Genomic DNA, 18,293 nt, shown 5'->3' with positions numbered 1-18,293 from the left:
TTTCACTCCACTCCTTACTGGTTAGTTTGCTATGATGTTATCATCAAATATAAACCGTGCTGATTTAGCTGTGTGTTATGAGGCTTTTTTAATTTCTCTAAGTCTAAGAAATCTTAAGAGTTCTGTCTTGTACCCATGCCATTGGTTAGTTTCTCCTTGCCTATACATATTCCATATCTTAGGGATACCCAGAGTGATCAATCATTGTCAGCACAAGCCCGTCAATAAAACAAGGGACATGTGCTAGCTTACTGGAAGTATTATGTGCATGCATACACCTTCCTACATTTTGGACAAAAGCCAAACTAGTAAATCTGAAAGAACCCTGATGGCTACACTTGAAAGAACACCCCTTTTACTTTAAGGTATGCTGTGTACTCTGCAGCCTTAGCCTCTTCCATAATTTGCTGTAGCCTCTTGCAATCCACAAAAACTTAGTCAGTGAATTGCCCACCACCCATGCACCACTTTGTCCTCATGGCCAGTCTGAAGTAGGCTATTAGCTGCATTTTCCCCAGAGAGTAACTTCCCTATCCTCTACTAATACAAACTTCCACTCTACCACTGTGTCTGCAGGCAAGAAGACAGAATGAGACCACAGCCCGTCCTTGTAGTAGTGGAATAGGATGTATGTGTTCCATCCCCCAAGACTCTCATGGTCTTCAGTTACTGCAATGAACTGCATATCCATGTTGGTGGTGTAATGCACCTTGAACTTGATGCTGACCTTCTGAGGTTCCAGAGACAGCAGCTTCCCATCTACTTCCTAGCCTCTTCTTCCCACAAGACTGTTTCTGCCATCATTCATTCCTTGATTTAGTCTTAACCTAGAGGCCACAATACTGTCACCCAAACTAAAACCGCCCCAAGATGAGTACCCAGACACCAATTCCTAGTCCTCATGGCCTGCCGACTATGCAAGGCTGGCTGCTTTGGCTCTGTCCATAAGCAGGCTGCTGGATTGCAGTTTTTCAGCCACATTGCCAGCTTCTTTAACAACTGTTTCTTGAGCTTTGGGGAGTCACCATTCTGTTTAAGATTCTGGGCTTTGATTTCTTAACACTTCTGAGTTGGCCCTAGAATGTGATTTGGGAATCTTTCTAAAAGGAACATGCTCTCTGCCATTGCCCTGGCCTATTCCAATAGTCTACAGTCTCCGTGCCTCTGGCAGGATACCAAGATATTTGCTCTCAAAAATCAAATGTCCCTTGCATTCTGAAAGATGCTCTTTTAGAAGTGTATATATTTGGATGCATGACATCATGGTTGCTTTTCTGAAATATTGCAGCATTGCAGACACTGCTGGTTTCCAATTCCTCTCTCTCAAAGCCCTAGCTTTCTATGGATGTACCACAACACCTGTGAATTTCTGTCAATCACTGTGCCTGTGTCTCAATGTGACATTATTCGCAGGCATACTGTCTGTGCAGATTGGTCACATTTGAGCCTCCCAGCTTCAGGTTTCACCACTATGTTTTCTAAGTACAACTGTTTGCAAACCTCTGATTCATCTTGGGCTATGACTCATCTTGGCACCTGTATGGACTCCAGGCTGAGCTGTGTAGGATTGATGAAACCTCCAGAAGCAGTTTTATAGATAATTTTTATTAAAAACAACATGAGCCATGCAACTCATGACTGAAAAGTGGAACTTTGTCACAAAGTCTTGTTAGAGTTGGAATTGTGACCTGTAGCCTAATTACCATTTCTGTCAATGGCTCTTCATCTTTTATACACAATTATCTGTGAGTCCACAAAGAAATAGAATGACATAACAGAAAGACAATATTTCCCAACCCTTCTACAATTTTTCTTGTTCTATATACAAATTATAAGCCCATGTCTACTTTCATCAGGGACAGAAGGAAAATTGGCACGGACATAGATAAGAAGTAAAATTCATATATGTAGAGGATTTCTTATTCCTGAAACAAATTTCTGGATCCAGTGATAACAAGGCCCTGATGTACATTTCAAAATGGAACAAAAGGCAAATTCTGGACACGAGTAATTTTCTGACATTTAAACAAATCTTACTTAGAAAATTTCTAGATTTATGGTCAGTCTGTTCCTATCTAAGGAAAAAAAAAAAAAAAAAAAAAAAAAAAAAAAAAAAAACATTTTGAATTTGGCTCTGACTAAGGCCGAGTTTTTTGTCCAACCATAGAATGAGCTCAGTTATTGATTAGATAATCATACTTTTTAATAATACTGTTCATGGAGACACACATCAAGGATTTTTTTTTCCATTTCAACTTAATTTTTTTTTTAAAGAGAGATGTGTGTACAGATTTTAAAGGCATTTTAGTATAACAATATATGAATATATTTTGGCAGTACTAAATACTTTTAGAGGTTTGATAGTTTGCATTGAAAACTTACTAGTTACCATAATCATAAATTACATGTATAACTTAATGTAACATGGAAACAGTCAGAGATTCCTTAGTGTGTATTGATCAAACATAATGATTTTTGAATAACAAAAATTTCCACAAGGCTATATTCATATCTCTTGGATTATAAATGATTTAACTTCCAGGTGTACCACCCTTTGGGTGGGTTCTATACACCTTTTTCTTTTTCTTTTTACTATGACAGACTGGGGCTTTCACTTTTTGGCCTTCGTTTATCTTAAGTTTCATATGGCCTGAGAGTTGTTTCAGGAGTATTCAGAGCTTTCTGGGACTAGTATCCAATGATCAGTAACTGCATATTATTTCTGGTCTTTTATGACTGGGTTACCTCATCAGGATGCTATTCTCTAGATGCATCCATTTTCCTAGGAATTTCATAAAATCATTGTTTCTAAAAGCTGAGTAGTATTCCATTGTATAAATATACCACGATTTTTGTATCTATTCATCTACAGAAGGTCATCTTGATACTTTCCAGTTTCTGGATATTATAAATAGGGCTGCCATGAACATTGTGGTGCATGTGTCCTTAATTAATGTATGTTGGAGCATCTCTGGGGTATATGCCCAGAAGTGAAATAACTAGGTCTTCAGGTAGGACTATGTCCAATTTCTTAAGAAACCATCAGACTGAATTCAAGTGGTAGTAACAGCTTACAATACCAGCAACAGTGCAGGAATGTTCCTCTTTCTCTGCATCCTCATCAGCATCTGCTGTCATCTGAGTTTTGGTTTTAGTCATTCTGACCTGTGCGAGGTAGAATCTCAGGGTTGAACTGATTTACATTCTTCTGATGACTAGGGATGTTGACCACTTCCTTGGATGCTTCTCAGCTATTCGATGTTCCTCAATTGAGAATATTTTGTTTAGCTCTGTATGCCATTTTAATGGGATTGTTTGATTTTCTGGCATCTACCTTCTTGAGTTCTCTATATATATTGAATATTAGACCTCTATCAGATGTGGGGTTGGTAAATATTGTTTCTCACTCTGCTGGCTGCCATTATTTTCTTGACAGTTTTTAGCCTTACAGAAACTTTTCAATCCCATCAAGTCCCAATTCTTGATCCTTGATATTACAGCACAAGCCATTGGTGCTCTGTTCATGAAATTTCCCCTGTACGTATATGCTCTAATGTTTTCCCTAATTTATTTTTTAATAGTTTCATTGTACCTGGTTTAATGTAAAGATCTTTGATCCACTTGCACTTGAGCTTTGTACAAGGCGATTTAAAAAAGATCTATTTTCATTTTTCTGCATGCTGACTGCCAGTTCAGCCAACAGCATTTGTTGAAGAGACTGTCCTTTGTCCAAAGAATGTTTTCAGCTCCTTTCTCAAAAATCAAGTGACCACATATGTGAAGTTTTATTTCTGGATCATCTATCTTGTTCCATTGATCAACGTGCTGATCTCTGTACAAGTACCATGTGGTTTTTAACACATTTGTCTTGTAATATAGCTTGAGGTCAGGGATGGTTATTCCAGCATATGTTTTCTTCTTCTTGAGGATGGATTTTGAAATTCTAGGTTTTTGTTATTCCAGATGAATTTGCAAATTGCTCTTTCAAAATCTATGAAGAATTTAGTTGGAAGTTTGATGGGCAGTGCATTGAATCTGTAGATTGCTTTTGGTAAGTTGGCCATTGTTACAATGTTGATCTCTTCAATCCATGAGCATGGGAAAGCTTTCCACCTTCTAAGATCTTTAATTTCCTTCTTCAGACATTTGAAGTTCTTGTCACACTTTCTTAGAGTCACACCAAGGTGTTTCATATTGTTTGTAACTATTGTGAAGGATATCATTTCCCTAAATTCTTCTCATCCAGTTTTTCCTTTGGATAGAGAAGGATATTGATTTGTTTGAGTTAATGGTATATTCTGCCACTTTGTTTAAGTTGTTTATCAGCCGTCAATGTTCTCTAGTGGAATTTTTGTGGTCACTTAATTTACTATCCTGTCATCTCCAAATAGTGATATTTTTACTTCTTTTTTTTTCGATTAGTATTTTTTTGATTTCCTTTTACTGTCTAATTGCTCCACCCAGGATTATCAGCATTATGATGAATAGGTAGGGGGAGAGTGGGCAGCCTTGTTTAGTCCCTGATTTTAGTGAGATTGCTTCAAATTTCACACCCTTAAGTTTGATGTCGGCTACTGGTTTGCTGTATATTGCTTTTATTATGTTTAGGTATCTTTGATTCCTGTTCCTTTCAAGACTGTTAACATGAAGGGATGTTGAATTTTGTCAAATGCTTTCTCAGCATCTAGTGAGATAACCATGTGTTTTTCTCTTTTTTTGAGTTTGTTTATATGGTGGGTTACACTGATGGATTTTTTTTTCTATATTAAACCATCTCTGCCTCCCAGGGATGAAACCTACTTGATCATGCTGAATGATTGTTTTGATGTATTCTTGGATTGGGTTTACAATTATTTTGACAAGTATATTTGCATCAATGTTCATAAGAGAGATTGGTGTGAAGTTCTCTTTCCTTTCAGGGTCTTTATGTGGTTTAGCAATGAGGGTTTGTTGCTTCTAAAAATGAGTTGGGTAGTGTTCATTTGATTGTATTTTGTGGAATAGTTTGGAGATTATTGGTAGTACATCATCAATAAATATCTGATAGAATTCTGCAATGAACCCATATGGTCCTGGTCTTTTTTTGTTTGAGAGGATTTTGATGAATGTTTCTATTTCTTTAGGTGTTGTGGGATTATTTAGATGGTTTATCTGGTCCTGGTTTAAATTTGGTATCTGGAATCTGACTAGGAATTCATGAATTTCCTCCAGATTTTTGACTTTTGTTGAATATAGGCTTTCTAGTAGCATCTGATGATTTCTTCAATTTCGTCAGTTTCAGTTGTCATTTTTTCACTTTCTTTTCAGATTTTGTTCATTTGGATACTCGCTCTTTATGCTCTCATTAGTCTGGCTAACGGTTTATCAATCATGTTAATTTTCTCAAAGAACCAGCTCTTGGTTTTGTTGATTCTTTGAATGGTTCTTTTTGTTTATATTTGGTTAATATCTGCTCTGATCTTGGTTATTTCTTGCCATCCACTCCTCTTGGGGGTATCTGCTTCTTTTAGTTCTGGAGCTTTCAACTGTCCTGTCAAGTTGCTAGTGTATGCTCTCTTGAGTTTCTTTTTGGAGGCACTCAGAACTATGAAATTTCCTCTTAGAACTGCTTTTATTGCATCCTTACATTTTGGTATTTTGTGTTTTAATTTTCATTAAATTCTAGAAAATTCTCAAATTTTTTTGTTATTTCTTCTTCAAGTATGCTATCATTGAATACAACATTGTTCAGCTTTCATGTGTATATAGGCTTTTTGTTGTTTTTGTTGTTATTAAAGACCAGCCTTAGTCCATGCTGATCTGATTGGATTCATTGGAGTATTTCAATCTTGTTTGGAGGCTTATTTTGTGACCGACTATATGGTCAATTACAAAGAAGGTTCTGTGAGGTACTGTGAAGAAGGTGAATCCTTTTGTTTTATGGTAAACTGTTTTATAGATGTCTATTAATTCCAATTGGTTCATAACCTCCGCTAGCTTCACTGTGTTCTTGTTAAGTTTCTGCTTCCATGATCTGTCCATTGATGAGAGTGGGATGTTGAAGTCTGCCACTATTATTGTGTGGGCTGATATGCATGTTTTGAGATTTAGTATGTTTATTTTTTATAAATATGAGTGTTCTTATATGAGGAGCATATATGTTAAAGATTGAAGATTCCTTCTGATAATTTTCCCCTGTAATGAGAAAAAAATTGTCCTTCCTCATTTTTTAAATAACTTTTGGTTAAAAATTAATTTATAAAATATTAGAATGACTACTCCCGCTTCTTTCTTGGGGCCGTTTTCTTGGAAAGTTTATTTCCAGCCCTTTACTCTGAGATAGTGTCTGTCTTTGTCTCTGAGATGAGTTTCCTTTATGCATAAAAATGCTGGATTCTGTTTATGTATCAAGTTTGACCGTCTATGTCTCTTTATTGGGAAATTGAGTCTATTTATTTTAACAGGTAAAAGGAATAGTGGTTGTTATTTACTGTTATTTTTGCTTTTAGGGATAGAATTGTTTCTGAGTGACTTTCTTATTTTGGTTTTCATGCTTGGTTATTTTCTTCCTTTTACTAGGATGTAGTTCCCCTTCTTGTGTTGGATTTTCCATCAATTATTCTTTTAGGGCTGTATTTGTGGTCATATATTGTGTAAATTTAGTTTTGTCCTAGAATATCTTGGTCTCTCTATCTACAGTGGTTAAGAGTTTTGCTGAGTATAGTCACCTGTGCTGACATTCGTATGATGTCTGTCCAATATCATCTAGCTTTCACAGTCTCAGTTGAGAAGTCAGGTGTAATTCTGATTGTTCTGCCTTTATATGTTATATCACTTTTTACTTTACAGTTTTTAGTACTCTTTCTTTGTTTTGAACAATTGAGGTTTTGACTATTATGTGTACAGAAGATTTTCATTTCTGTGCCAATCTATTTGGAGTTCTGTGGGCTTCTATTATGGTCATGGTCATCTCATTCTTAAGGGCAAGGGAGTTTTTTATCTACAATTTTGCTGAAGATATTTACTGTGCCACTCAGTTGATATTCTTTGTTCTCTTCTATTGCTATTATCTTTAGGTTTGGTCTTCTCATTGTGTCTTGAATCTCCTGGACAATTTGGGTTAGGAGATTTTTGGTTTTTGCACCCTCTCTTAATGTTTTGTCTAGGTTTTTAATGTTGTCTTCAACCCCTCAGATTCTTTCTTCCATCTCTTGTTGTTTGTTGGAAGTGCTTGCATCTGTGACTCCTGATTACTTTTTCTTATGTTTTCCATCTCCAGGTTTGTCCCTTTTTGTGTTTTATTTGTTGTTACTATTTCCATTTTCATTTTTATTTTCAATTTTTTCATATCTTTGAGTGTGTTTTCCTGTAGTTCTTTAAGTGATTTTCGTGTTTTCTCTTTAAAAGCTTCTATTCGTTTATGGATGTCCTCCAGTACTTCTTTAAGGGATTTATTCATGCTCTTCTCAAAGATCCCCATCATCATCTTGAGGTATGATTTTAGGTATGAGTGTCTTCTTTTTCTCGAGTTTTTGACTAGTTGCTTAGTTGGGAGTGCTGGATTCTGATGATGCCACTGTGTCTTGGTTTCCATTGCTTAAGTTCCTTCATTTTCCTCTTTCCATCTTGTTGTCTGTGTTTTTTTTTGTGGTCTTGTTGTCAATGACTGGCACCTGTCTCTTCTGTGGATCTGAGGGCCCATGGGCTCAGAAAGAAAATTGCTTCTGATTGTTCTGCTTTTAGTGGACAAGCAGTAAGTTCTGGTGGCCAGTACTCAGTTGGTTTTCTGTGCTCTGGTTAGGGAGCTTCTGTGAGGTTGCTCTGGGTGCTTGGTCCCTTGCCCATTGGTCCTGAGTACTAATGGTGGGGATCTGTCTCTTTCACGAGGCCAATATGGACCTCTTTCCAGCAAGTATTGCACTCTTTGCTTACTGAGAACTCTCGGTGTGCCTTCCCTGGACCTTTGTGTCAAGTTCACCTCTAACCCAGGTGAAAAAGTGCCCTTGGAGCTGATATTCCAGAACATTCTTTCCCAGGCAAATGATGATTCTCACTGACAAGTCCTGGGCACTGTCCCCAAGCACTCTCTGTACTCTGGATGCTTACTGCATAACCTTCCTAGGTTTATAACTCAGGTTACCTGCTGGTCTATGTGGAAAAGCTTCTTGGCCTCAGGTCTGTGAGCAGTGTCTTTCTGGTCCGGGCAGACAGATACAGATATTCCCTTAATATGGGCCTGAAAGAAACGTTTGCCACAAGCATGACCCAAAAACACTGTCTATGTTCTGGGGGCTCACACCACAGCCTCCCCAGGCCCGTTCCCCAAGTTATCTTCTGGGCCAAGAGGCAGGGTGCATGGGTATCTGGCCTTGTAGCACATAATTTCCCATCAGATCTGGGTACTCACTTACTGTAGTCCTAAAAGGAACATTTCCAACAAGCACCACCACCAAGACTTCTCTGTGTTCAGGATCCTCAGTGAAAAACAACACTAGGTCTATGATCCAGGTTACCTGCTGGTCTAGTTGGATGAACTTCTTGGTGTCAGGCCCACCAGCAAAACCCCTTTTAGGACTTTAATAGACCTCTATTTAATTTAAAGTGCCTGATTGACAACCACGGAAAAAGATATGTTTGTACTGAACTGTCAAATCCCCCCTCTGATCTGAGAGTAAAGGGTTCACCATGACATTTGTAAACCCTAATCAGTTTTTACCTCTATCAAAAATAGAGCACATATGTAATCTAACCATGAAGGTATATAGTTATATATTTTATAGATGGAAAATAATTTCTCCTAAATAATTCAGAGAGGAAACATGTACTTGAAAATAAGGTAATGGGACTAATTTCCTTGGGATGGGGTATAGCATAAAGTATTCTCAGATATTAGAACAATGAACTAGAAATTGCAAAGTGAAACTCTCTGAGTGTAAGCTGTTAGGCAGTAGGGAAATGTTCAAATTTCTCAGTAACTGAAGCTTTCAGTAGAATGAAAGTTTTCTGCTGGCTAAAAATGAATAATATCTAGTTGCAATCTGTTCAAGGTTGAAAGAGCCCAGCAATCATAATCATGTAATTTGAATGGATTAGGAGCAACAATTTTCTTTTGTGGAGAACAAAATTGCTAGGGTATAATTGTCCTTAGGTGAGGTATTTTTCCAGAATAACATGGCTGTAAGTAGGTGTTCCATGTGTTTTCAAAGAGGCCTAAGGGACGAAGGCCTGGTAATTATGACTCAAAAAATTTTTCACCACAGGGATAATATGTGGTTAGAAACACGTTTGTTTAATATCCTGTTGGCCAATTATGGGATGAAATGCAATAATACTAAAGGATAGAAATAAAACAGGATCAGGGTATGTTTGTCTGGACTGCCAGGAAGATGATAAGTAAACCCTTGAAGATGCCCAAATAAGGATCTGCTCATTCTTAGCACCTCTCCTTTCTGATTACATCTGCAAAGAATATTTTAGGCTTAAGAAACATACTAGGAAGTATATATTAATGAAAATAACTAAACTTGTAACTCATTTAAAAAATTTGAGTATACATCTGAATTACTGAGTTTTCTCTATGCCACTAAATTAGTAAATATTATGAGAAAGTAATTTTACTTCTATTAGAGGAAACAATGTAATTATCAACTGTGTGACTAGGATACTAAGACTGAGAAAACTACAATTGCTATAGTCCCAAGTATGTCCTACACAAGACCTGCAAACAATAACCCAAAACAAACAAACAAAAGAACAACAAAAAGTAAAGATCACCCTACTTGGGATATAGTTTAAAATGGTAGCTCCTCACCTGGTTTTCTTCCCAATTATTCATAGTCATATTGATCCATTTTTTTTTTAATTTTATACTTACTCTGACATCAACAAGTACAACATTCTGCCATCAATATAAGCTATATATATATCAGGTGATATGTGGACCCACTGTATATTTGCTTACTTACATTTTGTGAATTTGATAAAATGTGTAAAAGTGTATACACTTACTTACAAGAACTCATTCTCCCCCATTCACTCTCCTCTGTCCCTCCTCTCAAAGCACTTTATAATATGGATTCACTATTATTCCATTTACCTTCAGAAAAATACCCAAACAAACATAAAATGAACCTGGGAAAATAAGGTACAATGATGTGAGGACACAAGCCCTCACATTTTGTCTGAAATATGGAACAAAGAAGGATGTAAAAAATCTGGAAAAATTGTAGTCAAGGAAATGCCACAGATAAGGAGGAAGAAAATATGTAGTAACAAGAAAAGACGAAGATACTATAAGAACACAACCTACAGAATCTATTTAGCAGGCCTCATGGCTGCTCCCAGAGACTGAAGTATCCACAACAGATGATATATGGTTCTCAATTAAAAAAAAAACTGCTATATTTAACATCATGGGTGTCTAGATTTGTGTTCTTGTGGGACTCTAACTGTGAAAGTGGAGCAATATCTCAAAGTCTTTAACTATTAATTTTTTTTTCAAAAGGCAATTCCTATATATGAAAGACATGTTTTGATGTATATAAACTTACTGTAATTAGAAAAAGTCATCATTGTGTGAACTTTCCTTATAAGCACCAGTGTAGGAGCTTCAGGGGTAGAAACATCCAATCAATAAAGAAGGGTAAGTACAGCCAGAAGATGTACAGCACTGGGAATCTGTATTCAGATCACTCTTTTCAGAACACTTTTCGTCATTTCCTTCAAAATTCTGTATCCCTAAATTTGACAGTATATTATTTATCCTTTCACATATATCCTACTACTCACATTACATTTCTATGATTAACTCTCTGCATTAGTGTACCACTCATCTGGACTATATTCTTAGGATGTTTATAAAGGTATGAAATTACTGTTTTCATACAGGGTAACAGTACTACTGCAAATGTCTACATATCATATCATGGATCACTGTACCATGAAAACCATTAGAACTATTATAACTTTGACCCCATTGTGAAAGAACTGTTTCAGTATAACTTTAAACTATCTTTTTTAAAAATTTCACAGTCTCTGTCATTTTTGTTCTGTTCAGATTTTACTTGATCTAATATTGTAAACTCACTTTAATGGATTTGCATTAAATCATAAGACAAAAGGTGGATATTAACATATATTTTATTTTATAAACTGGATAGAAAGAGCCCAGATCATAATCATTTAATTTAAATGGATTAGGAGCAACAGTTTTCTTTTGGTAAAGAACAAAATTTCTAGGGTATAATTGACCTTAGGTGAGGTATTTTTCCAGAATAACATGGCCATAAGTAGATGTTCCATGTCCTTCCAAAGAGTCCTCACTGAGAATGGCCTGGAAATTATGACTCAAAAATTTATCACCACGGCGATAATACATGGTTAGAAACATGTTAATTTAATTTCCTATTGGCTAAATATGGAATGAAAAGCAACAAATCTAGAGGATATATATGAAACAGGACCAGGGTATATTTGGCTGGACTGCCTGGCTGATGATGGGCAAACCTTTTAAGATGCCCAAATAAAGATGGGTTCCTTATTCACACCTCTTCTTTCTAATTACAACAGCAAAGGATGTTTTAATCTTAATAACCTTACTAGGAAGGAAATGTTAATGAAAATAACTAAGCTTACGAGTCATTTTAGAAAATTTGACAATACATCTGAATAATTGTGTCCTCTCTGTGGCACTAAATTAGTGAATATTACATAAAATAATTTTACTTCAATTATCAGAGACAATGTAATTATCAACTCTTTGACTAGGAAACTAAGATTGCTAAAACTTGGAAACAATTGCTGTAGTCCCAATTAGGTCATACACCAGCTCTGCCAACAATAACCCAAAACAAATAAACAAACAATAAAAAAAGATCACCTCACTTGTGTTATAGGTTAAAAGTGGTAGCTCCTCACCTAGTTTTCTTCCCTATTATACCCAGCCATATAGATATTTTCTTTTCTTCATTTTATAGTTATTCTGACATCCACAAGTACAGCATTCTGCCATCAATATAATCTAGATACATGAGGTGAAATGTGGACCCATTGTGTATTTGCTTGCTTACATTTTGTGAGTTTGATAATGCGTAAAAAGAGTACACCTACTTCCATAAACTCCTCCCCTCATTTCACTCTTCTCTGTCAAACCCGTCAAAGCACTTTCATCCAGATCCACCATAATTACATTTATTTTCAGAAAATTACACCAATTAACATAAATGGAATGAGGGAAAATAAGGTACAATGATGTGAGCACACAAGCCCTCATATTTTGTCTGAAACATGGAACAAAGTAGGGTGAAAAAATATCTCAAACACAAGTGCCGTCATGGAAACACCACTGATAATGAGGAAGAAAACATGTAGAAGCAAGAGTAGGCAAAAATACTATAAGAACACAACCTACAAAATATATTTATCAGAGCTCATGGCAGCTCACAGAGACTGAAGAGTCTACAACAGATGATGTATGCTTCTCAATTTAAAAAAAAAAATACTGTTATATTTACCATTATGGGTGTCTTGCTCTGTGTTCTTGTGAGACTCCAACTGTGACAGTGGAGCAATATCTCAAATTCTTTAACCATCAAGAGATGTTTATTTTATTTCAAATAGCAATCCCTATATAGGATAGACAAGATTTGAAATATATAATTTTACCATAATTGGAAAAAGTCATCGTTTTGAGAACTTTCATTATAAGCAACAGTGTAGGAGCTTCAGGGGTAGAAACATCAAATCAATAGAGAAGGGTAAGTACAGCCAGAAGAGGTAAATCACTGAAGATCTCTATTCAGATCACTCTTTTCAGAATTCTTGTTATTTCCTTCAAAATTCTGTACCCCTAAATTTGATAGTATATTATGTACCTTTTCACATATATACTACTACTCTCAGTACATTTCTATGTTTAACACACTAAAATAGTGTACAATTCTTCTAAACTAAATATTTTGGATGTTTATAAAGGTTAGAAATTAGTGTTATCTTACTGGGTAACAGTATTACTGAATATGTCTAAACATCATATCATGGAACACTGTACCATGATAACCTTAGAATTATCATAGATTTGACCCTATTTTGAAAGGTCTGTTTCAGTTTAACTTACAACTATCCTTTGTAAAGCTTCACAGTCTCTGTCATTTTTATTCTGTGCAGATGATACTTGATCTAATATTGTAAACTCAGTTTTGTGGATTTGTATTAATATATAAGATGAAAATTCGACATTAATATATATTTTATTTTATAAACTGGATTTTATCAAATAGCAGAGACCAAAATTCATGAAACTGAGTATTTTTGTAGGTTGATCACCATGCTTTAAAGATAATTAGATGATTATAAATAGAATCTGTTCACTATTTTATAATTTGTTCTTTGAAAAAGGTATGCATCTCTAAGAGGTTGCAGGTATTTCCAGAGAAAAAAAACATTCTTTTTATCTAATAGGAAATCTAAGATAGCCAATTTCAAATATGAGAAATATAGAGGATGGGGGAGAGAGCAAATCTGAATTTCAGCTTTGACAGACAATTCTAATTTTTTTCTCTGACCTTTCTGGATTATTGTTTTTATTCATTTTATTATATATATATATATATATATATATATATATATATATATATATATATAATATATAAATATATATATATTTCTCTACTTCCTTGCCAGCATCTGTTGTGATGTCTTGGATCTTGGCTAATCTGACTGGTGTGAGGTGGAATCTCATGGTTGTGTTCACTTGCATTTCCTTGATAGCTAAGGATGTTGAGCATTTCCTTAGATGTTTCTCAGCCATTCGATATTTCTCAATTGAGAATTTTTGTTTAGTTCTGCACCCCATTTTTTAATACAGTTGTTTGATTCTCTGGTGTCTAGCTTTTTGTGTTCTTTGTATACATTGGATATTAGGCCTCTATCTGATGTGGGGTTGGAGTTATTAATAATTTAAGGTCTAAATGTACTCACTCTGAATGGGTGCTAAACACTTGTTGTTTTTATGATTTTTTTTTTGTCTCTTCTTAAAGGACTTAGTCTTCCACTTTTTGCCCCCCCTTTTTTTGAGCATCAATCACCTATGAGTTGTTTCTTGAATATTCAGAGCTTTCTGGGGCTAGTATCCAATTATCTCTGACTGCACATTATGTCTGTTCTTTTGTGGTTGTGTTACTTCACTCAAGATGATATTCTCTAGATACATCAATTTTCCTTGGAATTTCATAAAGGCATTGTTTCCAGAAACACTCAGACACTAAGCCACCAAACAGTCATTATACAACAGTTGATATGAGGCGCCCAACATATATACAGCGGAGAACTCGAGGTCTAGATTCAGTCAGCGATGGATGAGGCAAATATCCCCCAAATTACTTGGAGCCCCAGTAAGTGCAAAGGTTTGGTGGGGTATATCTGGGGTTAGGGGTATTCTCTTGGAGATGGTGGGATGAGGAGTTGGATGTGGAACAGTTGGAGGGTAGACTTGTAGGGAAGTAAAGTCTGGATTGTAAATAAAGCCTAAAGAATAAATTAAAAAAATCTTAATATACATGAGTTTAAGTATTATTTTAAGGTATATGTGTGTGAAAAAATTAACTCCATATGTGTAAATGTTCATGAAACATTGATGCAACCCATCATAATTAGAAAACATGTCACGGTGGCTTATAATTTGCCATGTGACCTTACCATCTTAAGAAGAACGTATTGCATTATGTACCAACTATAAAACTTCTTATTCTCATTAAATTCGATGTTTGTATTGTATTTCATTTTAGTCTAAGAAAGGAATTCATATTTTATAATTATACAAGTTATTTTATGATGATAGAAATTTAAAGAAATATTTTACAACATAGTATGTATATAATTTAACATGTTGTAAAATATTCTTTATATGTCAATGAAATATTATCATATGATATATGTAATCCAGCACTTGTTTCAGGGTTACAAAGGTTATAAAGTTTAACAAAATATAAATTTTAAATTATATGAAAATATTTATGGCTTTTCTACTTCTGGGCGAATGGATGAATGTTGTGTATTTCTCCTATAACCAACTATCAGTTTTCACCTCTGTGCTACTTCTTTAGTGGATTTGGTATATTAGAAATTGTAATGTTGAACCAACGTGCAGAGAGGGCTAGGCAGAAAACATGGCCCTCTGCTTCAGTAGAGCCCAAACTCTGGCATAAAGACTTGGGATCTGCCCAGAGAGCCTTTGGGCACGGACCACATGATTGGTTCCCTAGCATCTGGAACATAAGAGATCCAGGGACACAGGCCTAGTGATACTCTGCCGTGAGTAACAAAAGCACAGAGAGGACAAGGTAGGTCATGCAGAATAGGTGGCTCTCCATTTCTGTGGATCTGAAACTCCAGCATACAGACTCAGGATCTGCCCAGAAAGCCCTGGCTCAAAGTCTAGGCACACAGGCCCACAGTAAGGCACAGGCTCTTGTCAGTGGGATCCAGGGTTTGCCCAGAAAAGGCAGTGCTTAAAGTCAACTCTACAGACCCACTTACACCTTGAACAGAGGGGAGTCTGACACATAGGCCCACGGAGAGCACACCAGGAGGCCTCAGAGAGCAGAATGTACTGTGCTATTGGGAAAGTGTTTGTTGTGGCCTAGAGATAGAGTCCAGTTCCTGCCAGTAGTACTCAGGACATGTGGTGACAGGGCTGAGTAATCAAAACAGCCTCACAAGAGCCCCCACATCTGAGCCCACAAAGACAGAGCTGAGTCACTGCTACCAGAACTCACTGCTTGCCCACCAAAAGCCGAACAGTCAGAAATGGTTATCTTCCTGAACTGACAGGCCCTAAGGTCCATAGGAGAAACAGGTACTAATAAAAGACAACAAGACCATGTATAATCACAGGCAGAAATATGGCAAGAGGAAAACGAAGAACTTAAGCAATGGGAAAAACGACAACCTGGCAACATCAGAACCAATCTCTCCCATCACAGCAAGTAGTGGGTTGCCAAACACTCCAGAAAAGTAAGACTCAGATGTGAAATCATACCTCAAGATGATGATGGAGATCCTTGAGAAGATCATGAATAACTCCCTTAAAAAAATACTGGAGGACAACCATAAAAAAATGGAAGCTTTTAAAGAGGAAACACGAAAAACACTCAAAGAACTCAAATAACTAGAGAAAAACAGAACCAAAGAGATGAAGATATTGAAAATAGAAATGGAAACAATAAAGAAAACACTAAAAGAAACACCCTGGAGAGGTGGAAACCTAAATAATAATAATAATAAAATAAATCAGGAGTCACAGATGCAAGCATCTCCAACAGACAACAAGAGATGGAAGAGAGAGTCACAGGGGCCGAAGACAACATTAAAAACATAGACAAAACAGTCAGAGAAGATTCAAAAGCCAAAATGCTGCAAACACAAACTGTCGAGGAGATCCAGAACACAATGAGAAGACCAAACCTAAAGATAATAGGAATAAAAGATGGCGAAGAATATCAACAAAGGGGCAAAGTAAATTATTTAAGAAAATCATAGAAGAAAACTGCCCTACCCTTAATAATGAGATGACCATGAGCATAAAAGAAGCCTACAAACTCCAAATCAAGTGGACCAGAAAAGAAAATATTCCTGACACATAATAGTCAAAATGCAAAGTGTTCAAAACAAAGAAATAATACTAAAAGCAGTAATGGGAAAAAGTCATATAACATATAATGGCATTCCAATCAGAATTACACCCGACTTCTTAACTAAGACTAGGAAAGCTAGAAGATCCTAGACAGATATCATGCAGACTCTAAGCAAACACAATTGTCAGCCCAAGCTGCTATACTCAGCAAAACTCACAATCACCATAGATGGACATAGAAAGATATTCAAGGACAAAACTGAATTTACACAATATCTGACAACAAATCAAGTACTACAGCAAATTATAGGTGGAAAACTCAATACAGGGTGGTAAAATACATCCTAGTATAAACAAGAAAATAACGAAGCAATAAAACCAAAAGAAGAAAGACACACAGGCACAATTCTACCTCTAAAAGTGCCAAATAGCAGAAAAGAGTAACCACTATTCTTTAATATCTGTTAACATAAGTAGACTCAATTCCCCATTAAAAGACATTGGCTATCACACTGCATACATAAAAAGAATCCAGAATTTTGCTGTATACAGTAAAATTTATTTCAGAGACAAAGACAGACACTATCTCAGAGTAAAACGTTGGGGAAAAAAATTCCGAGCAAACAGCCCCAAGAAACAAGTTGGAGTAGCCATTCTAATATAAATTAATATAGGTTTTTCACCAAAGTTATTAAAAAAGATAAGAAAGGACACTTTTTACTCATTACAAGAAAATTTTATCAGGAGAAACTCTTAATCCTTAACAAATGTGCTCCAAATACAAGAGCACACATATTCATGAATGAAAAAGAAGAGCTGACAAAGGCTCAAAAAAAAAAAAAAAAAAAAAAAACACTGCCCACAGACAGTAATAGTGGGCGACCTCAACACCTCACTCTCATCAATGGACAGATCATGGAATCAGAAACTGAACAAGGACACAGTGAAACTATCAGAGGTTATGAATTAATTGGAATTAATGGACATCTAAAGAACATTTCATCCTAAAACAAAAGAATACACCTTTTTCTCAGCACTTCACCACACCTTCCCTAAATTTGGCCATATAATCGGTCATAAACAATCCTCAATAGATATAAGAAGATTGAAATAACTCCATGCATCCTATCAGATGACCATGGACTAAGGCTGGTCTTTAATAACAATAACAACTAAGACAACAAAAAGCCCATATACGTAGGAAAATTGAATAATGATCTATTAAAATATAGCATGCTAAAAGAAGAAGTAAAAAAAGAAATTAAAACTATTCTAGAATTTAATGAAAATGAAAACACAATATACCCAAACATATGGAAGGCAATGAAAGCAGTACTGAGAGGAAAACGTATTGCTCTGAGTGCTTCCAAAAAGAAACTAGAGAAAGCATACCCTAGCAACTTGACAGCACAGTTGAAAGCTCTAGAAGAAAATGAAGCAGATACCCCCAAGAGGAGTAGACTGCAAGAAATAATCACACTCAAAGCAGAAACTGATGGAATAAAAACAAAAAGAACCATTCAAAGAATCAATATAACCAAGAGGTGATTCTTTAAGAAAAGTAAGAAAATTGATAAACCCTTAGCCAGACTAATTTAGAAGGCAAAGAGAGAGTATACGAATTAACAAAATCAGAAAGGAAAGTGGAGAAATAATGACTGAAAAGGAGGAAATTCAAGAAATC

General features: G+C 35.8%; 1 pseudogene across 1 annotated transcript; it reads right to left on the bottom strand.

The window, feature by feature from the left end:
* Positions 1-438: 438 nt before the first annotated feature.
* On the bottom strand, positions 439-1,264 carry LOC308418930 (starch-binding domain-containing protein 1-like; annotated as a pseudogene). Its single transcript has one exon. The product of its transcript is annotated as a starch-binding domain-containing protein 1-like (transcript).
* Between the last annotated feature and the right edge of the window lie 17,029 nt (positions 1,265-18,293).

Source organism: Micromys minutus, assembly GCF_963924665.1.
Source record: "Micromys minutus genome assembly, chromosome: 3".
In the NCBI taxonomy this organism is placed as follows: Eukaryota; Metazoa; Chordata; class Mammalia; order Rodentia; family Muridae; genus Micromys; species Micromys minutus.
The sequence above is the reverse complement of the archived record's forward strand: the minus strand, read 5'-3'. Positions and strand labels throughout refer to the sequence as shown.